The sequence below is a fragment of the Pinus tabuliformis genome, chromosome 4_2 (assembly GCF_031772625.1).
Source record: "Pinus tabuliformis cultivar Carrire ecotype Pingquan chromosome 4_2, CPIR1, whole genome shotgun sequence".
Classification (NCBI taxonomy): domain Eukaryota; kingdom Viridiplantae; phylum Streptophyta; class Pinopsida; order Pinales; family Pinaceae; genus Pinus; species Pinus tabuliformis.
Window position 1 is genome coordinate 725,628,746 of NC_142304.1, and position 24,191 is coordinate 725,652,936.

Sequence of the window (24,191 nt, forward strand, 5' to 3'; positions counted from 1 at the left end):
GACAAAGAAAAAAGAAACCAAAAAAACAATAACATCTCTTTTGCATTATCTTACGCATTGTCTTATTTCCCAGCTTCCTTCTCTGTTACAGGTGTACGACAGATGCTTCAAATATGCATTTGGGTCCACCATGGTGGTGCAACTCGCATTTTTTATGCTTCTATCGTCTCTGCTCGGCTGCCGCACTAATTTCCTAATTGTTAGCATTCGTGCTTGTCTTGTATTCTTCACATGTTACAGTCTGTCATAAGAAATGCTTATTTTCAAGGTCAAATGTACGCTTCACGGCGGTTTTCATGTTACTCGTGTCTTGAATTGATGATGATTCTCTGCAAGTTAGTTATTCAATAATATTCAGATCTTTGGTATATAGTGCTCATGTCACTATTTCTATTGCAGTTGTGTGATTTTGGGCTAGCAACATAAACTGGTGTATCTTGAATTGATGATGATTCTCTGCAAGTTAGTTATTCAATAATGTTCAGATCTTTGGTATATAGTGCTCATGTGACTATTTCTATTGCAGTTGTGTGATTTATGTATTGCAGTTGTGTGCCCAATGTACGTTATGTCTGTCGTTCCTAGATACAGGAGCAGGAATTGCTGTAGGTCCGTTGCTATTGCTCACTGCAGGAGATTCTATAGAAATTCACCATAGTATGTGAGTTGCCCAGGTCAACCCTGGGAGCACTCGACCCAACTAATTCCTCTGCCTTCCGTAACTGCTACTGCTGGATCTCGGTAAACTAGATGATCTGCATGATAGGGGATATTTGCAACTGCAATCGAAGCATATATATATGGCCTCTGTTCCTAGTGCTGCTTGCTTGAATGCTAACTAGAATCCTTCGGAGTAAACAAGCTAAACTGCTGCGACTGGTATTCGAACTGGCTTAGACCTTAAATGTTAACTTCATGATCAATGAAGCGTCAATCTTTGACTCTGCCATACTCCTGCACACGGAGTCACTAATACGCTTGTGGGCTAAGGCTTTACCTTAATAACCAAAAATTGCCCCCACGGGCATGGGATTTGGATCTGATGGCTGGTATGCTTACTTGAATGCTGCTCCTGATGCCCTGTAACCGGAGAATCTGAAATTGGCTCTACCTCTGATGCCCTTTATTTCTATGCAATTGGTGTTGATGATGCCCCTGCTTCTGTCTCTATGGCCTCTGTTCCTAGTGCTGAGTGCGGGTTCAAGGGAGCTATGTCTTATTACATCTCTGTAAGTGCTGCTCCTTAGCCAAAAAGCCTTTCGAGAGTTTACGCAAAGTTCCCAGTGTGCGCTAGGAGGTTTAGTTCATATTAGGCAAATTGTAGGCCTCAGGGGAGCCGTGCCCAAGGAGAAAAACACCGGTACAGGAAGGAACCCTCACCTGACATAGGAAGCTTAGGAGGGAAAAAACATTGGGGCCTGCCTCCAGAGAAAACGTCAGCCTAGGTCCAGTAGACGTGTGTAAGGCTAATTCCTCTGCCTTCCGTAACTGCTACTGCTGGATCTCGGTAAACTAGATGATCTGCATGATAGGGGATATTTGCAACTGCAATCGAAGCATATATATATGGCCTCTGTTCCTAGTGCTGCTTGCTTGAATGCTAACTAGAATCCTTCGGAGTAAACAAGCTAAACTGCTGCGACTGGTATTCGAACTGGCTTAGACCTTAAATGTTAACTTCATGATCAATGAAGCGTCAATCTTTGACTCTGCCAAGTCACTAATACGCTTGTGGGCTAAGGCTTTACCTTAATAACCAAAAATTGCCCCCACGGGCATGGGATTTGGATCTGATGGCTGGTATGCCCCTGCTTCTGTCTCTATGGCCTCTGTTCCTAGTGCTGCTTGCTTGAATGCTAACTAGAATCCTTCAGAGTAAACAAGCTAAACTGCTGCGACTGGTATTCGAACTGGCTTAGACCTTAAATATTAACTTCATGCAGGGACTCGCTGCCTCGCAGCTTCCCTTGTTTCAATTTGTATTGCCTTCCTTATGTATATTTTCTAATAATGGTTTACTTTCAATATAACTTTAGCATTGTCAAGAACGCAAAGTGTTATGGTTTTTTAGAATGTTTTACAAAGGCTAAGGATTGTGTGTGATGATGTTGGATGTCGTTCCATGTTCTTTTATCTAACTTGAACTGAACACCATGCTTCACTAGTATAAGATTTGTTCCATGTTCTTTTATCCTAACTTGAATTGAACACCATGCTTCACTAGTATAAGATTTGTTACATGAGGATGAAATTTCATAAACTCATTTCCATGTGTATGATTTACTAAATCCTTTGCTAATTTGAGAAGCTTATGAATGTTCACGGAAAAAAATGATATCTTGATGTTTCTTCTCTTTAGAATCCTAACAATCTTGTCCATTATTCCTTGTATATAGGGAAGTGAAACCTTCTACATTGGTTCTTAATATGCACCCTTCCAAAGACCCTTTCTATTTCCCAATATCCATTCCCATTATCATTAATTACTTTTGTAAGGTGTTTATTGATCCGGATTTAAACAGGAACACAATAAAGTACAGAAATAACCATAAATACAGAGATGCAACATAAATAATACTTCATTTCATTAATGTAAAATAGTGAAGTATGCTCACAAACGGAAATGGAAATAAACGAGCTACGACGATGTTAGCTTATCTCTGAGAAGAGATGTGGTGGCTACATGCCTCTGAATTGTGTTACAATGAGGCTCGAAGGCCTATTTATTCTTGAGAAACAATGGAAAACCATAAACATCCAAAAACCTAACCCTAGGAGATGAAACGCCAAACTATGTGCCCCGTTTGGGTAAATTGGTACGTCAACTTCCCAGGGTCATAACTTTGGCATACGATCTCCGTTTGACACGAAAAATACCTCATTAGAAAGATCTATCTGAGGACTACAACTTTGGGAAGGGGAACATTGGCACATGGACCAATGTTGCTCCCAATTTTCCCAAAAAACGTTGTTTAGGGCCTCAAAATGGCTCTGGAAGTTCGGGACCTGAAAAACTGCTAAAAATAGTAAATTGTGATACAAATAAGAAAACTGAAAAACTGAAAGAGATAGTTGTGGTGGTCCAAGTGGAATAGGTGGGTGGCCACCAACATCCATCTGGATCATTCCTCCCCTCTTACGAAGCTATGGTCCCCATTGCGTTGAGTTCCTCCATCTGCTGAACTTTGTCCCTCGTGAGCTGTTCTGCAATCTCTGATGTGTCGAGTAATGGTGGGAAGCATGGTCGAGGGCGGTCCACATTGAACACTTGGTGCAAGCGAAGGAATGGGGTAATGTTGTGCTCTAAGGCATTGTTTCCCACGGCCTTAGTAATGGGGTAAGGACCATATCGGAGTGGTCTGAGCTTCTGATGGGCTCTTGTAAGACGTTATTTTTGCAGATGCGACTAGACTTTGTCGCCCACTTGAAACTTGCGTGACACTCGATGTTGATCATGTCGCTGCTTGTACTTGTCATTTTTCAGAATGGAGTGGCGATAGATCGAACCAATGGGTAGAGGTGCTCTAGAAGTCAAATCAGATGAATGCTTGACCTGATAGTGCAATGGTACCCCTGTGGGTGAGGAGAAGATGTCCATGTCTTCCTTCATGACCATATCCACCTGCTTCCGTTACATGGAGGAACCCTTCCCGGGGGCCATGGATGTGGCGACGATCTTTCCGTTACTTTGGGAGTGAACCACACAGAAAATGAATTTCCTAGTCTAGGAGATGAGCTTGCTGCATTTCTTAGCAATGATCAAAGAGGTGTCAGTAGGTGGGGCTATCTCCAGTATCCTGTATAATGAATTACCCAAAGGAATAATAACAACGCGAGGCCTTGACTCATACACAACATGTCACCTCCATAAGTATGGTTGGCCTAATAGTACATCACAAACATCAAGAGGGGAAACATCACACAATACCTCATCTGTGAAGGGCTTGATGGTGTAGGGAAGGCAAAATTGCTAGCAGACTCAGAGATCTCATCCTTAGTGAAGCCACCCGATACTGTATGGCTGTGAGTGTGGTGTAGTCGGTAGGCCCAACCGCTTCACGACCTCTGCTGAAATGAGGTTATTTTGATTACCACTGTCGATAATGAATTGCAGTGGCGAACCCTTCACCCACATCTGTGAGTGGAAAAGAGGGCTCATTCTTCTGGATCTTGGTGATGGCAACAGTGGCATTGGGCTCCGCGTCAATGATCTGCTTCCCTTTTTCATTCCCCTTGTCGGGTTTTGACTCAAGGTTGGAACATGCATCTGATTCTGAAGCCTTCAACTCGGCCACCAACGACTGCTTGGTTCGACACTCACTTGTGTTATGAGTGGGGCTCTTATGGAACTCACACCACTTTCCTATGTCCTTCTTTGACTTCGTGGTGTTGTTCTTTTCTTACAGCTTCAACAAGTTGTCTTGGGTCACCTTGCCTTGGCTTTGTCCTTTTTTCTTCGGATTCTCAGATCCAAAGTCTCTCTTCTTTTGTTTAAACTTTTGCTCGATCTTGACAACATATCGGTATGTCGTGCCAAGCAAGGAGACGTTCAGGAACTCCATCTCGTCCTGGATATACCTGTGTAGGCAGTCACGGTATTTGAGTACCAAATGCAACTCAAAATCCTTGATACCTGTTGGGTCCCTATAATACTAGTGATTACCCCATTACTATTGTAGTTATACCCCTTATTTATATTGTTGTGCCCCTATTACCCCCATATTGTTATTTCTGTGCCCCATAGAATCCCTCTATTGTTATTTTTGTGGCTTTATATTATTATTGTTAGGTCGGCTGGATTATATTGTGACTCCTTAGACTCCTATATATAGAAAGGAGGTTTTGTCATTTGTATCATCCAAGAATTGTTCATTTATGTAATGTAAAGGAGGTTTCCCCCTCGAAGAGGCTGAATTCTAAGGCGTTGATCTATCTTTTCTATCTTTTCTTGAGCTGGTTTCATAACATTTGGTATCAGAGCTTTGGATTCTAGGGTTTCGCTGCTCCAAACAGGTCATCGTGGAATTTTCGCTATAACTTTTTTTCTGTGACGTTTCAGAAGTCGCAAAAAAAACCCATTTGAGAAGAAATCGCGCTGAACCTTGGGTCGAATTTCAGAGCTTTTCGCGCGATATTTGCGGAGATATGATCTGAGGAAGTTGGTCTTTTTGCAGACTCCTGAATTACATTCAAAACAGGTGACCTGGGGAAAATCGTCATAACTTTCTCTCTGGGGATCGGATTGAAATTTCGTAAGAAGGTACAGAAAGAGGACGGACTGTAGTTTCTTGTATGTGTGTTTCAGATCCAAAGGTTGAAACAGTGACTCGTGGCACGTCGTACAAGTTCGCTCTACTGAACTAGTCTAAAAGCAAGTCACTGTGGGAGATTTCACATAACTCTTCCTTGGAGAATCCAATTTGGGTCAGACTTGTGGCATTGGAAAGAGGACACAGAAGGCTACTACAGGTCACAATTTCAGAACTGGATGATCCGAAATTACAGAGATACATCAGATTCAATATCAGGCTTCTACAAAGTGAAAAAAGGTGTGTAGTTTTTTTAAATTTTTGTGTAAGCTTGGTTTAACGGAATTCAAAGGGCATAGTAAAGCATTATTATCGGTAACTGATGCCCCGAGGAAAGAAAATGCAAACACCTAGTAAGGAACCTGAAAGCTCTAGCATGACTCATGAAGAAGAGGAAGAAATGCTACATGATATATCAAAATTACAAGAACAAGTGCAACAAATGTCACGCTCACAAAAGCTAACAGAAGCTAAGATAAATGGCGTGGAATCTAAGATAAAGGGCATGGAAGCTAAGATGGATGATTCGAAGACAAATTTGAAGAGAGACATGGCAGATTTGAAGACAGATTTGAAGACAGACATGGCAGATTTGAAGACAGATTTGACAAATTTTCTACAAGAAATACTTACTAATGGTGAAAAGGTTGTAAAGGAAACTCATGATGTGAACAAAAGAAATGTTAATCATGATTCCATAGACTCTAATGTTGGATCGAAGACCCACCATATTCCAAAAATCGATATGAGGAAGTTTGATGGCAAGGATCCCGCCACATGGATATTACAGATGGAGCAATTCTTCGATCTCAATAATGTGCAAAACACACAAAAGGTACGTATGGCAACTTTATATTTGGAACCAAATCAGTTTGTATGGTATCAATGGCTTTGCTCTCGTAAACAATTTATCACTTGGGCAATTTTTACGGAAGAATTGATAGCACATTATGAGGATACAAAAAGCAACACTTTTTTTAGCCAATTGATAAGTCTCAAACAAAAGGGTTCAATAATGGAGCACATTGAGGAGTTCCAAAAATTGAACATAAGGGTAAAAGATATTCCAGAGGAGCATAGGATTGATGTGTTCATAGGGTCTTTAAAGGATAATATCCAACATGATGTTCGCCTTTGGGAACCTGATTCATTAGAGAAGGCATTCAGGTTAGCAAGAAAAATGGAAAGCAAAATTATGGCAACCAGGAAGCATACCACTCACAACTATAAAGACGGAAGTGTTGTTGCCCCTAGTCTTCCACAACCTATAAGGTTGACACCACAACAATTGGAAGAAAAAAGAGCAAAAGGGCTTTGTTACAGTTGTGATAGCAAATACACTAAAGGTCATAAGTGTGCTGAGAAGAAATTATTCTACATAGATTGTGAAGAGGAAGAAGAAAAGGAGCAAGAAAGGTCAAAAGAAGAGGATATACTCCAGGAACAAAGCCTAGATGAAGAACAAATAAATCCGACCATATCTTGTAATGCATTGGCGGGAATTACCACTCCTCAAACCATCAAGATAGAAGGACAAATCAAGAAGAAAAAGGTAATAGTGTTGATTGATTCAGGAAGCACCCACAATTTTATTCATTGTAGGGTAGCAAAAGAATTGAATTGCTTCCTATATCCAGCACCAGAGTGTCAAGTGATGATTGCAAATGGAGGAACAATAAATTGCTCTGGAAAGTGCCATAATATCAAGCTATCCATGGGAGAATATGTATTGACTAGCCCAATGCTTTCCATTCCAATGGGAGGTGCTGATGTTGTACTAGGAGTCCAATGGCTACAATCCTTGGGTACAATAGCTTTTAATTTTCAAGAACTTTTCATCAAATTTTCTACGGAAGGAAAGGAAGTTGAATTAAGGGGTATTGCAGGGAAACCAGGAAAGATAATCAGCTCTAATGGTATGACAAAGCTTCTAAAAAAGGAGCAAAGAGGTGTAATTGCACAATTATGTTCGCTAGATGTTTCCACATTGGAATCATCTATTTCTCCAGATCTCCAAAAAGTCCTGGACAATCATTCCAAGGTATTTGAGACTCCCAAAGGTCTCCCACCTATGCGTGATCATGATCATGCTATTCATCTGATTCCAGGAAGTGTTCCTCCAAACATCAGGCCGTACAGATATCCCTATGTCCAAAAAAGTGAAATTGAACGTATGGTTGCAGAAATGCTAGAGGCTGGTATAATTCAACCGAGTCAAAGTTCTTTCTCTGCTCCAGTAGTATTGGTGCACAAGAAGGATGGATCATGGCGCATGTGTCCGGATTATAGGGAGCTCAACAAGCTCACTATTAAAGATAAGTTCCCCATTCCTGTCATTGATGAATTACTGGATGAATTGCATGGATCAATTTACTTCACCAAGTTGGATCTTCGTTCGGGATATCATCAAATCAGAATGAAGATTGAAGACATTCCGAAAACGGCATTTAGAACTCATGAGGGTCATTATGAATTTTTGGTCATGCCTTTTGGCCTTACCAATGCACCTTCAACATTTCAAGGTTTGATGAATTCAATTTTCAAACCATTCCTTAGAAAATTTGTGTTAGTATTTTTTGATGATATACTAATCTACAGCAAGTCTTGGAAGGATCATGTTGAACATGTTGACAGGGTGCTACAACTATTGGAGGAGAAACAATTATATGCAAAAAGATCCAAATGTTTCTTTGGAGTCCAGGAGGTGGAATATTTGGGTCATATTGTATCTCATGAAGGAGTTAAGGTAGACCCTAGCAAAATTAAAGCCATTAAGGAATGGAAAATCCCCACATCCATAAAGCATCTGCGAGGATTTCTTGGGTTGACAGGGTATTATCGCAAGTTTGTTAAGAATTATGGGAGAATAGCAGCACCTCTAACAACATTATTGAAGAAAGATGCATTTTCATGGACTCCGGAAGCAACAAAGGCCTTTGAACATCTTAAAGAGGCAATGTGCCAAGCACCGGTCTTAGCTACACCGGACTTCACAAAAACCTTTATTGTGGAATGTGATGCTTCAGGAAATGGAATTGGTGCTGTTCTAATGCAAGATGAAAGACCCATTGCTTTTGAAAGTCGTCCAATCAAGGGAAAGTTTTTAAGCAAAGCTATTTATGAGAAGGAAATGTTGGCAATACTCCATGCACTTAAGAAATGGCGACCCTACCTAATGGGAAGACACTTCAAGGTAAAAACGGATCATGATAGCCTTAAATACTTTTTAGAACAAAGATTATCCTCTGAAGAGCAACAAAAGTGGGTCACAAAGATGTTGGGTTATGACTTTGAAATCATCTACAAAAAAGGGAAGCAAAATGTGGTGGCAGATGCACTCTCAAGAAAGGATGAGGATGTGGAAGCATTGTTGTGTGCCATTTCTATTATCCAACCAGATTGGATAAACGAAGCAAGGGAGGAATGGAAGAATGACGAAGAAGTGTGGGCACTTATTCGAAAGCTACAACAAGATTCCAGTACTTCTGATACATTTAGCTGGCAAAATGATTCGTTATGGTACAAAGATCGCTTATACCTCTGTAAGAATTCCCAGCTAAAACAAAAGATTCTTATGGAATTGCACACTTCTCCCTTAGGAGGGCACTCAGGATTTTTAAAAACTTACCACAGGGTTAAGAAGGAATTTTTTTGGGATGGCCTTAAATCAGATATTCAAAAGTTTGTGGCGGAATGTTTGGTTTGCCAACAAAATAAAGTTGAAACAATTAAGACACCGGGTCTATTACAACCTTTATCCATTCCAAGCCAACGTTGGGAGGAGGTTTCAATGGATTTTATCACAGGTTTACCCAAGTCTGAGGGAAAGAGTGTCATCATGGTGGTAGTTGACAGACTTACCAAGTATGCACACTTTTGTGCATTATCACATCCATTTAAAGCCAGTACAGTTTCTACTGCATTTATGGAAACAATTCAAAAGCTACATGGAAACCCAAAGATTATTGTAAGTGACAGAGATCCCATTTTCACTGGAAATTTTTGGACAGAATTATTTTCTTGTCTTGGTACTCAGTTAGCTCATAGCTCATCTTATCATCCTCAATCTGATGGGCAAACTGAGATAGTAAACAAATGTTTGGAAGGATATCTTCGTTGCTTTGTATCTGATAAACAGACACAATGGGTCAAATGGTTGCCTCTGGCTGAATGGTGGTATAACACTTCCTTCCATACAGCAACAAAAATGACCCCATTTATGGCACTTTATGGGTATCAACCACCATCCATCACATCATATTTAAGAGAAAATTCTAAGGTTCAGGCAGTGGAACATCACATCGAACATCAACAACAAGTCCTCCAACTCTTAAAGGATAACCTCGTGTTGGCACAAAATAGAATGAAACAACAGGCAGATCAACATCGCAGTGAAAGAAGTTTTGATGTAGGTGATTGGGTATTCCTACGGCTACAACCATATAAGCAAATGTCCCTAAAGCAAGCTAAGAAGGATAATAAATTATCACCAAAGTATTATGGTCCGTACAAGGTGTTGCAAAAGATTGGTACTATGGCATACAAATTGGAGCTTCCTGCAGCTTCTCGATTGCACCCAGTTTTCCATGTTTCATGTTTAAAGAAGGTTATAGGCGACAAGCTCCCAGTTCAAACAATATTGCCAGAACTTGACGAGGAAGGAAAAATTATATTGGAACCGGAAGCAGTCACAGAAACAAGAACTCGACAGCTACGAAATCGATCAATTTCAGAGTATCTTATCAAGTGGAAGAACTTATCCGCTGAAGATTCCACATGGGAGGATGAGAATTTTATGCAGAAGTATCCAGAACTACTCAAGCGTTGAGGACAACACTTTTTTGAAGGAGAGGGGCATGTTGGGTCCCTATAATACTAGTGATTACCCCATTACTATTGTAGTTATACCCCTTATTTATATTGTTGTGCCCCTATTACCCCATATTGTTATTTCTGTGCCCCATAGAATCCCTCTATTGTTATTTTTGTGGCTTTATATTATTATTGTTAGGTCGGCTGGATTATATTGTGACTCCTTAGACTCCTATATATAGAAAGGAGGTTTTGTCATTTGTATCATCCAAGAATTGTTCATTTATGTAATGTAAAGGAGGTTGCCCCCTCGAAGAGGCTGAATTCTAAGGCGTTGATATATCTTTTCTATCTTTTCTTGAGCTGGTTTCATAACAATACTCAACTTTGTGTGAAGGGTATGAAAAATATTTGTGAACTTTGGCACATCTTGGTCCCTTCCCTGCCACAACGTGGTCCACTTTATGTATTTGTCCTCATAGCTTTTGACAAGGTAGTACTTGTCCTTGATGGCATCCCGAAATGAATTCCAAGTGGGAGCGGCTAAAAATAGTGAGTTCGTACTTTCATCCTTCTGCTCATAGTATGTTCCCCACCAATCCTTAACGTGGGGCGCTGCTTTGAGAAGTGCAAAAGTGATCTTTTGCTAGCTGGAAAAATCGTGATCAGAAAAATACCCTTCTAACAGATTTAACCATTTATCTGCGTCTATCTGACCCTCAAATATGGGGACTTCAAAGTTAACTTGTACCTTAAAGGGTGTGGTGTTTCCAAAGTAGCTGTTGGAAGCCGATGCATCGCCCCTGGGTAGCCGCTAAAGGATTTGGGCAAGGTTTTCCATCATTGCATTCCTTTGTCGCTTGAGGGCTTCTTCGAGCAAGATTTTGATAGGATCTCCTGCCCCCTCGTATTTCTTTTCATCCGCCATGGGAGGCCGTCGAGATTTGCAAGGCTGGTCTTGCAAAGGTTCGACCAGTTCAAGTCCTAACTCCTTATATCCTGACCTCGTTGGGGACATGCGAAGAAAAACAGAGAAAAAGAAAATTCCTCTGATATCATTGATCCGGATTTAAACAAGAACACAATAAATTATAGAAATAACCATAAATACAGAGATGGTGTAGAAATAATACTTCATTTCATTAATGTACAATATTGAAATATGCTTACAAACAGAAATGGAAATAAACCAACTAGGGCGATGGTAGTTTATCTCTGAGAAGAGATGTGGCGGCTACATGGCTCTGAACTGTGTTACAATGAGGCTTGAAGGCCTACTTATTGTTGAGAAACAATGGAAAACTCTAAACATTCAAAAACCTAACCCTAGGAGATGAAACGCCAAACTGTAGGCCCAGTTTGGGTAAATTGGTACATTAACTTCTCGGGGTTGTAACTTTGGCATACGATCTCCCATTTGACGTGCACAACACCTCGTTAGAAAGATATATCTGAGGACTACAACTTTGGGAAGAGAAACATCAGTTTATGGGCCCATGTTTCTCCCAGGTTTCCCAAAAAACGTCTTTTAGGACCTCAAAATGGCTCTGGAAGTTTAGGACCCGAAAAACTACTAAAAATAGTAAATTGTGCTACAAATAAGGAAATTGAAAGAGACAGTTGTGGGGGTCCAAGTGGGATAGGTGGGTGGCCACCAACATCCACCTAGATCATTTATTTTCGTGATTAAGATGTTTCTAATCATTCTCATAATGTAAGTTATAAGGTAAGCCACATGGTTTGAATTCAAATTATTTTGATGAGCTTGAAGTTTCACAAATTTTGTATTGAGGAGGCCTGAGTTATTGCTAAGGTTGCGCAGTTTCATCACCGGAAATTTAGGGAAGCCATTGAGATTGAAAAAAGGCTAAGCAATCTCAATAGGGACGATGATTGGAAGATCAATAGTTGCTAGATCCCTGCCCTATCTTCCTAGTCATCTCTCCCCCTACCTTCACCACCCCCCCCCCGCCCCCACCAACCCCCACATTAATGACTTGAACTAATTTTTTCCCCCAATTAACTTGTCTTCTTTCTCCTTTTTTCTTAAAAAAAATAAAAAAATTAATTGGTCCTCTTTGGGAATCTCCCTCTTTTTCTTTTCCTTATCTTTATAAGATTTTCCTTGTCATGATAAACTGAATGGGTTAATATTACCCATTTTAAGATTATTATTTAGATTTAGGTAGTAAGTTTAAATTCTCTTTAGATAGCTTAACTAATAAATTTATATTAAGAAGTTTCCCAAAACCATTAATGATAAAAATATTACTATTATTATAATATTATAATAATAATTTAATAATATTTAGTATTATTATTTTAGTTATTAAGGATAATATTAAATCCATACTAAGAGTTATAATCCCTAGAGCTATTAATATATAACATATGACTCATTATTATAGTCCCCAAATTTATTATTTTTAACTCAAATATGGTTAATATTTTACTTAAAATAACACTCAATAACAACCAAAAAGTATTAAATGACATTATAAAATATTAATATTAAACACTAATACATTGATAATATTATTATAATTATATAATTTGACTAGTCAAATCTAGCTGTTTCTTAGTCAATTATAGCCTTTGTCGAGTCTAGTCTAATATAGTCGTTTTCCAATCAAACCTAGCCGTTGAAAGATCTGCCATCCCTATTTAACATGCAACCATGATCTGATTTTTAAACTTGTCTTGATGATGAATCACACTCGTTGGTTCGAAACATGTCGACAAAATTTTTTCTGATGTGATTTTTCCGAAAATATTTCTATAAACTCAAAATTTTGATTGTATAAAATTATGTAATAAAATTTGGTATTATTCTTGACATTATACAAGATTTAAAAATATGTGTAATAAATGAAACTATATGTAATTTGGTAGCAAGCGACCTATCTCTTGAGTTCGAGAGTCAAGAATCAACCCATCGAGTACACTTGACTCACAAGTAGGCTCATAATAGCAGTGGGGTCGTGAGTAATTGAGGCACAAATGTGCTATAAAGAAAAGTCAAGTTCAATAGGAGGAGGAGGGTCGTGTAGCAGGTGCATTACAATGTCATCTATGCGTGTGTTTGTAGTTTATCAAGTAGACTAATGAGTCAACTTGCAAAGGAGGGATGGACTATTATAATTGTCTGGTGAGAAAGAAAGTTGGGACTCGAGACACCCATGAGGCCCCTTAGAAGAGATGAAAACCATGGTCGCAAATAAAACCATGCTAAATGAGCTAAAACCCATGTAGAACTACCTTAGTTATTTTTTAATTTTTTAAATTCTTAATCACCCTCAAAAATTTTTAGGGTTGAACATGAAACAAGTAGTTAATTATATGCTTCAAATTCACTTCAAGTTTGAATTCAAACTCAAAAGTGTTCCGCTTGGAGTTCATTTAATTTGATTCAAGTTATTTCATTTCACCTTGAGATTCAATGAATTTAAATTTTAAGCTTGAAAATTAGAGAACAAGGTGAGTTAGGTTATAGGTGTATTAAGAACCACATCTTTTTGTGAATAGTGATGAGAGAAATGGCATGCATATATTGGTTGGCATGGGTGTTATTTCTATAAACTCAATGTGCAATAGACCATCCAATTTCCTAACCATAAGAAGATTTATGAAAAGAATAAGTTTGTCAAATTTTATGATGAATTTGACATGCTCTAGTTTATTGTTAAAATGTTTTAAAAACCACTATACATCTCTTTTCCAAAAAAAATTGACATTAGTATCATCCATATACATTAAATACCATTTCAATTTGAGAGGGAAAGAATTAAGAATTTGTCCTTCAAAGTGTTAAAAAATGGTGATAACCTGATCATAATACTACAAATTAATATTGCAAAGTCAAAATTCCCTAAATTAATTAAAAAAACACTATTATATAACAAAATTGTGAACCCAAAAAATGCAATGAACTTAGTTATTTCGTAAATACAAGTGTGAGGATTAAATAGTGTTAACCATTTAAAAAATAAGTTACTATTATAATCTTAACAATGCTATAAATTTATAAACTATGGAAACCAATCGGTAAATTTTTTCTTAATATATTCATTAATAGAGTAAACTTTGGCTATCATGGTTAGATCCTTCAAGATATTGTTGAACATATTTTTATTTGTCTTATAATAGCCACTTGTGTGTAAGTTATTTGTCTTATAATAGCCACTTGTGTGTAAGTATTAACGTATCTTTTATGTAACCAAACTTGTTAAAGACCATTATCATGTTGCCTTTATCAACTTTAAGGATAAGTATATTCAACTTCCACATAGTTTCATATTTTGCGAAGATGCTTGATACCTTCTTTAATGCTACATATAATGTTTTCTAAGGGAATTTTCGTTGGTGCAATCACAAAATCCAATCCATGCTAGCAGTGATTGATAGTGTTTTATTTTGACCAATGGCCAAAGAGATTAAAGCCTTGATTCTTTTTCTCTTTCATCGAAGGGGTTGATAAATGATTTGTTGTAATGCATATTTCTTGAAAGTTATTCATTATATATTATGCTTATGAAAATTCCTCCCACAATATTGGTGGGTTGATTTGACCTATTGTAATAAATTAGTTGATTGCATTTATGCTTTATCTATTTACTATGTATTAAGAAACTATAAACAAAATCTGGTTCCATATTTGTGTGACATGGAGTTAATTTCAGTTGCTACCATTATAATTCAAGTGGATCTTTATCTCCCTAACAAAAAACCACTGTATAATATTGTACTACATTTTCACTGACCTACCAAATGAGTATAATTTCAAGTGGATATTTATCTTCCTAACAAAAGACCACTATATAATATTGTACTACATTTTCACTGACCTACCAAATGGGTAGTGGATGAGAAATTTTTATCATAAAAATAAAAGGAAATTTAATGTTACAATATATAAGAAAGCTTTGTCAATGTATATTATTGTCCTAAGTCTATTATTGATTGATAAAAGTGACTTACTAGAATTTATAATTGTTTTAAATTTATCAAAATTAATAAAATTATAATTTCCCATAACAATAAAAATAAAAATAATTAAAATATAATAATAACTTTAAATCTATCCAAATTAAATAAAATTGTGATTTTTATCACAGTCAAAAATAAAAATAATATTAATATATAATATTTAAGGAATAATTTCATTTAAATTTTGTGTTATTTCAATATAATAAAAATGTACCTCTTGAAAGGGCACACTTTTCTTTTTCATGTAATTGACAAAATAATGTGTTGGTTTACCATCTTATTGATTTGCCACAAATATAAATAATACTTTACAAAATCAATTAGAATATTAAGAAAATAATCAAACTTATATCTTTAAATAATATTAACTCTAAACACTTACTATAAAATATTTATACTTTACCTATCTCGATGTATATCATTAACTTAAAAATTACTTTGAATTTAATAATACACGCCTAAATCTGTAACATATTTAATACTTAATGCTTCATAGTTGGGTGTTTAGTAATCATTTCGAACCCAACATTACACACTTTAAACCTAAAAAAGATTTGATACTTTGTAACGAATATTTAATTAATAATTTTTTTGAATCCGACATTTCTAAACACAACGTTACACACTTTAAACAAAGAAAAGATTTGATACTTTGTAACGAATATTTAATTAATAATTGTCTTGAATCCGACATTACGCACAACTTGACATGGAAAGGAATTGATACTTTGTAACGAATGTTTAGTGTTCATCGTAAAGTAAAACTTCAAGATTTCCATGAATCCCCACATGGGGCGTTTTGGGGTTTCGTTCACATTCAATCCTTTGCGAGACTAAACGGTACAAAAAGTTAAAAGAAAAATTTATATTTATATGTTTATCAAAATATTAATTAATCTGGAGTCTAGACTTTTCTAAATAAAATTTTTGTATTATTATTATTATTATTATTATTTTTATATTTTTAATGTTACATTGATTTATAGTTTTTTATTTTATTTTATTTTTACATTAATTTAATTTTCAAAATTATGAAAATTATTCATATAAATAAAAGTGAAGTTATTTCCATAAAGCTAATAAATCTGCTCTAACTACTATCTCTTTTTCATTCTCTGAATAATCAAACTCATAAATACATTTTTACCCACTCATTGTCGAGTTATTATTAAATCCTTATCATTGCAAAGGGGTGAGATAATACCACTGGTTATTGCACCAGATCTCAGGGGGCGACGTGAGATAATACCACTGGTTTTTTTTTCTTGTCAGGGGGAAGTGTATCCCGGCTGAAGAAGCATCATATTATATATATTCGTTGATATTACACATATTCACTGAAAGCTAGCAGATACAACACATATCGCTGAAACAAGCAAATATACGGACTACAGAGCAGCATTACATACACCATGAATCGAACCCAGACAGGGAGGCTATGAACGGCAGTCCTTAACCACTCGGGACAACCACCACCTGTAGAATACCACTGGTTATTGCACCAGATCTGGAGATGCTGTGTTGTCAGGTGGCGACGAGATGGTACAAAAAGTTAATAACATGTCGGCAAGGGCATATGGGCCGTGGAAAGGATTCATATTAGCAATTTTGATTTTAGAAAAGGTGGTGGGATGTCCTTGTTACAGAGCATCCAATTCATAGTGAGCGGCCCACTTTGTCTGTATGAATAAAGTAACGATATAATAAGAAACGCGACCCATGCTTGCCAGCTTTCTCGTGCCGGTTCCTCCAATGAACCAGACATTTAGACAGTAGATGCGATGAAGAAAATGAAAAAGCTAATTTGGCATATCAATCAAGGAGGCTTCACAATCGTGCTCAGTCCACTTAATACAGTGATTATATCTTTGCGCAATTATGTGAAAGAGGCTTCCTAATTGCAAGCATATATTTTACATATCATATTCTATAAAATTCACTTGAAAAATAATGGTTAATCATTATCGTCCAAATCAATTTTGGCCTTTGGGTTATCGAATTGTTTATAATCATAATAAATAAAAATATTCGTGGAGATCTTTAGCACGACCAGCGACACTAACTCATAACAACCACACTATAAATGCAACGTATGCCAATAGTCCATCAGCGTGGTGTAATCATTATCATATATCATATCATGGCAACAAATATATACTTGGCAACAAATATAGGTTTGATTTTGCAGGGCTATATAACTAGGAGCATTTAATATTTTATAGCATGTTATTTATTTTCAGCTATTATATTATTATCTCATAAATTGTGAATTATTTAATCTTTTTGTACTGTATAAATATTTTTATGTAATTACAAATTCCATCCGACAGAACAAAGTTATAAGTTTTGCTGACTTTGTTCTATGTTCATCATATTAAAAAAAATCTAAATCTACAATCAGCATAAAAATAAAAATATATCACATAAAACTAACATGAAAATTAAATAAATATATTTTTATATAATTTTTTCTCTTATACCAAAAATCATAGTTAAATTTGTTAATATTAATTTGTCTCATCTTTATTGTGAATATTTGTTGAATATTTGCACATGGCAGGTTTTCATTTCCTTGAGTCTTACCTTTAACTTTGGTGTTTCTTGTTCTATTTCAACCATTACATTAAGTAACTTCCTTGTGGATAAACAATGCTTGACAAATAGGTGAGTTGTTACTTGTTGGTTATCTTTCAAAACTTGTTTGGATAAACTGCTTAGCATAATAGGTTTGGCTCAATTTTAAAAAGTCTTATTTTCAGAATCTGCATATCACAAGTTTTAATGACATATTTGATTATATTTTTACTAGTGGGCTGATTCTTATCAAATATTCAGATTACCATTGGTAAAGTAATTGTCAATATCTCTCTAGTAAATTGATGGTATGGACATTGGTATTTCATCATGGATTTTCTCACCTATGGAGCTTCCTAATAGCTAAGATATTTTTATCTTTTACACAAAGTTTCCTAAAATTTAATTTTCTCTTAAAAGTAAATTAAATAGAAACCATATATTCATTAACATAATTTTTTTTTGTGTTTATTGTTAATGAGAACTTTATAAAAGAGCTTTGTCAGATTTGTGTGTTGTTTAGTGACAATATGTTTGTATCTAATATATGTGAAGTGTCAAGAAGATATTGTCAAATTAAAGAATAAACTCATGAGCTATTATGGTTAAGAATTAACTACAAAAATATCATCATATAATAATGATAAATAAACAAATTCTTTATCCGTATTCTTTACAAATTTAGTAAAATCCACAAAACATCCCATAGGGGTTCCTATGACACTAATATGAGTGCATGGTATTTAACCCCATGAACCCATGTATAATGTTGCTATCATCTCTTAAACAAATTATATGAGAAGAAATTAATTTATAGAAATTTAATCTCTAACTATGAGTGCTGAACATGATACATAATACTCATAATAGCCATATTTGAAGCAAATACAATATAAAATACAATAACCAACTCGCCTTCATGTTAGACATTGATGAATATACATTTTTACATTCTTTTTGTTTCTCTAATTTGCAAATTAAGTTGTGTTCATATAGCGATCGTGTCATCTCATCCATTCATGAATAGTTACTAACAAGTCACGTATTTCATGAGGTTACTGGAGGATCTTTAAGAGGAGTAGTTGCTTCATTTCGACATGCAAATATCCCCCTATAAAAACTAGAATTGGGTTCCCATCCTCTTCATCTTCTACATCTCTAAGACTCAATAATTACCAAAAATTCTAAATCTTCTTGTATGCCTCCAATTTCTTTCCCCTTACCTTTCCATTGAAAACTAAACACCATAATAGTCCTTCTCTCACATCATTACTCTTTTCACACTTAATACCTTTTTAAATCCCCCTTTTCCCTTTAGGGATTTTCATTTTCAATACCTTAGATAACCGCATAATTAAATTTGACAAAAGCTTGCAAAATTTTTTAAATGTTTGCTAAGTTGGTAAGCCTTCCAGCTAAGTAATGTTGTATACCAATATGTTTCAACACCACAACCAAATCAAAGAAAAGCACAAATATAGTACCTTTTCCTCCATAACCATGCCTCCAGTACTTGCATTTTGCAATGTTCTTTTACAATGAAATCCTCAATGCTTCTTTAGAACTCATTGTTATAAGGAACTTCATGCATATCTCCTTTTAATGCTTGCTTCAATGTGTGGACCATATCTTAGAGAAGAATTGAACTAAGGGTGACCAACATCATTACAACAATAGGGCCAACCATTACAACGACACTCCACCATATGCAATGGGGCCAGCGGGGTTCAAACTCGCCCGATCGCGTAGGTTGAACTACCAATGGGCGACCCTCAAAATACTATTGCCAACTTAACCACCCACCCAAAAAAAATACAAGACACCAAAAACCAGCATGTTGTATGGGGGAGGCCCTCAGGTTTTACCCTAAGACCTCGACCCTCTAATTTAGCATCTCCGCCAACAACCTAATGAGCTTTTTCTTGCAAAGTCCACCACCATGGGGTATTTAACGCTGAATTTTGCATTCGCTTATTAAGGAGTGGAAATGAGAGCCAACCTTGTTGCATGAATTTAGAGATAGGGAAATATTAATTGATTCCAAAAGAATATTCCAATGCAAAATCTAAAGGAGAATCTTGGAGATTTCTTTTGAGCCAAATTTTTAGTGTTAGAATTATGTCAAGTTTATACTCAAACTAATAGAATTTCACCAGGAGTTTGTTGGTGAAGATGGTTTTCTAACTTGAGCAACAGTTTTTCCAGAGATAGACATTGATCAGTGGAACCTTGACGCAGGAGTCTACATGGAATCTGAAAGATTCTGTGGAGGCCCAAAATTGACAGTTTCAGAACCAGATCGACTTTCTACTCATTTTTCTTAGTTTTTCGCCAGGAACACGATTATGTGATCAAATTTTTCATTTGAGTAGCCAAATTCTAGTCAACCTACAAGAAGTAATCATTAGAGAATCTTTAAGACTCTCGCGGGTCCATATTTTGACCAAAGCATAAAAGGGTCGAGTTTACAGTCATTTTTCATGATGTTTCAGCAGGAATTCAATGGTGCAATCCATTTCTTCAGTATAGGTGTACATTTTTAGGCCATCCCTAGAAGTGGAGGTATAAGGTGTCTTTTGTACATGCATGTAATTTTATTTCACTAAATATTAATGGAAGAGGCCTCCCCACATCGAGGAGAGCCCGAAGCGGTAGCCCACACTAGGTGAACATCATTATCAACTTGTATGTGTTCTTCGATTTGAGGGTTTCCTTTATGTTTCCTCTTATTTAAAGTAAGCTCATGTGATGTTGCATACTCTTTCACATGCAATTCTGCTAACATCACAGAAGTAAAAGATCTTTGTTAATTCCAGTGTTGAGAGAATCCAAATAAAGTTTGGTATTAAAGAGTGTCTTCTATTGATGTGAATTGAAAGTGTATGATAACCAAGGAAAATCTCCAAAGAGGTGAAGGAAAACTTAAGTCCTTTGATCCAAAATTGAGGCGTGCAACATGAAGGAGGAAAATGGTAGATAAAGATGCTCGGTTGGAGGAAGAGAAAAATTATCGCAAGGCCTTTTATGCCATAGAAAAAAAAGTGGACAAATTATTTGTAGAGTATGAGAAGACAACGGTGAAACCAGAGAAGAAGGAAGGACTAGATGATCATACCTCGATGAATCATGAAGGAGGAGGGGAATATCCTCCTGAACCTCCCTCTCCATCTCCGAGTGAAATTTCTTCTTCTTCCTCTTCTTTTCATTCTAGAGGTAGAAAAACTCATAAAAAGCCCTTTTTCAAGCTTGATGTCAAGTTTGATTTTCCTGTGTTTAGTGGAGAAATGAAGAAAAACTAGATAACTAGATTAGACAGGTTGAAGTATATTTCCGCATACAACGAATCAAAAAGGATGAAACCAAGATCCAGCTAACATCCCTTCGATTGAGTGGCACTTCTCTCGTCTAGTGGGAAGGCAAGTTGCAAAAAGGTGGTAAGAGTAGTCGTAAGTTTATTTTATCTTGGTTTGAGTTCGATCTTGCTTTGAGAGGAAAATTTTACCCAGTGGGCTATACAAAAAAGGCAACGATGGAATACAAACATTTGAAACAAGGTAAAGGTCAAAATGTTCAAAATTTTATAGAGGAGTTTAGGAAACAAGCATTGACATTGAATGTTCCATTAGCATTTCCTAAAACGTTGATGAAATACATTGGCTCATTGCATGGTTATTTGTGGCATTCATTATTATTATTTGAACTTAAAATTATTGATGGAGCTAGTGTCAAGGTTGTACATCATGAAAGCAGGGGGAAGCATGAGTAGAATGATCATTCAAATAGGGAAACAAAAAATAAAAGGAAAGAAGCAAAGCCCTCTCGTACTCATTGCGAGAAAGAAGGGAATGATGAGGAACATTGTTGAAAACCGCATCCAAAATTGAGGCCAAAGAGGAATGGCGGGAAGGAGAAGTAGAAGATAGTTCTAATTGTACAACAAGAATAAGAGTCTGAATCAAAGGATGATGAAAAGATCACGACTGTAGGATTTGCAAGTGTTGGACCAATTGACTGGGGATCAGAATTATATTATGAAATGAAGATTGCAGCTCTTGGGATTATAAAAGATGGACTTATCAACTTGGGTTCTGATTTAGGTGATGAAGCAAATATTTCAACAGATGTTGTGCTAAAAAATGAGGAGGGAACCAAATACAGCATGGCTCCAAGAACTCCAAGAGATCAACCATATCATTCAAGCAGAGAATGATGAACTAAGGAGATCCAAAAGGTTTGGAGGAGAAAGAATCATTACAATCACTGCAACAAGGATGGACATCAGGGAGCCACATGTTAGATACTCCATGACCAAAAATCACCTATGAAGGAACCAACTGAAAAAGATATTCAACAAGCAAATTTTCCATAGGGAGATGACCCATTCACTTTGTTGAGTGAGAGATGGTTTTTTTAGATATAGTCACTTCTCATGGCCATATTTTTGTAAATCATGTGTTGCAAGATATTTGTAAAATTGGTGAAGTGTTTTCCATCACTTAATTAAAGTAGCATGATGATGTTTTTGACACTTTTGTTAATAGATAGGGTATTGGTTTCTATTGTGATTATGATGTAAATGTTACCAAAGAGTGTGTTATAAACTATTGGAAAGTATGGGGATTTCTTGGGTCATGATAGGTCTTGTAAGAGAACATGTATTTTCCAAAGATGTACTACAAGTTTGTAGGGATGCAAATGTCTGTTCATATTTGTGGCTCTAAAGAACAAAGGTGAAAGAGAAGGAAGTGTGGCATGTCAGGGAAGTTGTTGTGTAGATAAGGGAATACAATAAATTGTAGATTGTGTTCATGCTTTTGGAGGACAAAAATATCCTCAGTGAGTAGGAATGATCCAGGTGGATACATAAACACTCAATGATCAAAGAGTTCCTAGGAAAGGATCAAAAAATAAAAGTACTTGCATTTCCATGAAACTAGAGCTAGATAGAAGATCTCGTTGCAATATTTCCAACGATGCAAACACCACCTCAATCCAACATCGTATGTGAAAGTTATGGCCAATCAAAGTTTTGGTCAACTAGGCCCACTAGCTAAATTTAACAGAGCACCAACTAAATTTGGAAGCTCACCAAATATGGAGGTTCGCTAAATTTGGTGGGCACCAACTAGGCAAAAATTTGGCACTTCACGATGACGGTTTCCAGTGGTCAGAAAGGGTGAAATTGACGCCTCTTTAAAATTTCTGGTGACCCTTAAAAATTGACAGATGGTTTTTTAATTATTATTTAAAAAAATAAAAAATAAAAGTCAAATATTTTTTTGGCCAGTTGGTGGGCGGTCAAAACCAGCCAACCAAACCCCACTCTATTATATATATATATATATATATATATATATATATATATATATATATATATATATATATATATAATATATACATATATATAGATATATATATATATAGATATATATATATATATATATATATATATATATATATATATATATATATATATATATATATATATATAATGGCTATTTGTCTAGCCATTACAATGACACTTTTCCATATGCAATGGGGTCGGTGGGGTTTGAACGCACTCGACTGCGTAGATCAGCCCGCCAATGCATAACACCAAAAATACTACCGCCAATTTAACCACCCACCCAAATATAATACAATGTGCCAAAAACCAACACATCATATGGGGGAGACCCACAAGTTTGACCTTGAGACCTCCACCCTCTAATTTAGCATCTCCACCAACAACCCAATAGGCATTTCTCGCAAAGTCTGCCACCATGGGGTATTTCAACCTAAATTTTGCATTTGCCTGCCAGCGAAGGCTGAACGGAGGAGTGGAATTGAGAGCCAACCTTGCTACCTGAATTTTGAGATAGGGGAATATTCCCTGATTCAAAAAGAATATTCCCATCCAAAATCTTGAGGAGAATATTGGAGATTCCTTTTGAGCCAAATTTTCACAGTGTCAAAATTGTGTCGAGTTTATACTCAAATTACTTAGAATTTTCCTAAGAGTCTATTGGTGCAGATGGTTTTATGATCTGAGCAATAAATTTTTCGGAGATAAACTTGATTAGCGGAACCATGAAGGTGGAACCTTGATGCAGTCTTCTGCATGAAATATGAAATATTTCTTGGAGGCCCAAAATTGATAGTTTCATAACCAGGTCAAATTTATACTCATTTTCATCAGTTTTTCCCAAAGAACTCGATGGTGTGATCATATCCTTCATCTGAGTAGTTGAATTTTAATCAACCCATGAGAAGGAACCTTTGGGGAACCTTTGATATTGTCGGGGGTCCAGATTTTGACCAACGCAAAAAGGGGTTGAGTTTAGAGTGATTTTTCACTATGTTTCGCCAAGAATTCAATGGTGCAATCCATTTATTCATCATAGGTGTGCATTTTCATGCCATCCCCAGAAGTGGAGGTATAAGGTGTCTTTTGTACATGCATGTAATTTGATTTCGCTGAAGATTAATGAAAGAGGCCTCCCCACATTGAGCAGAGCCTAGAGACGTAGC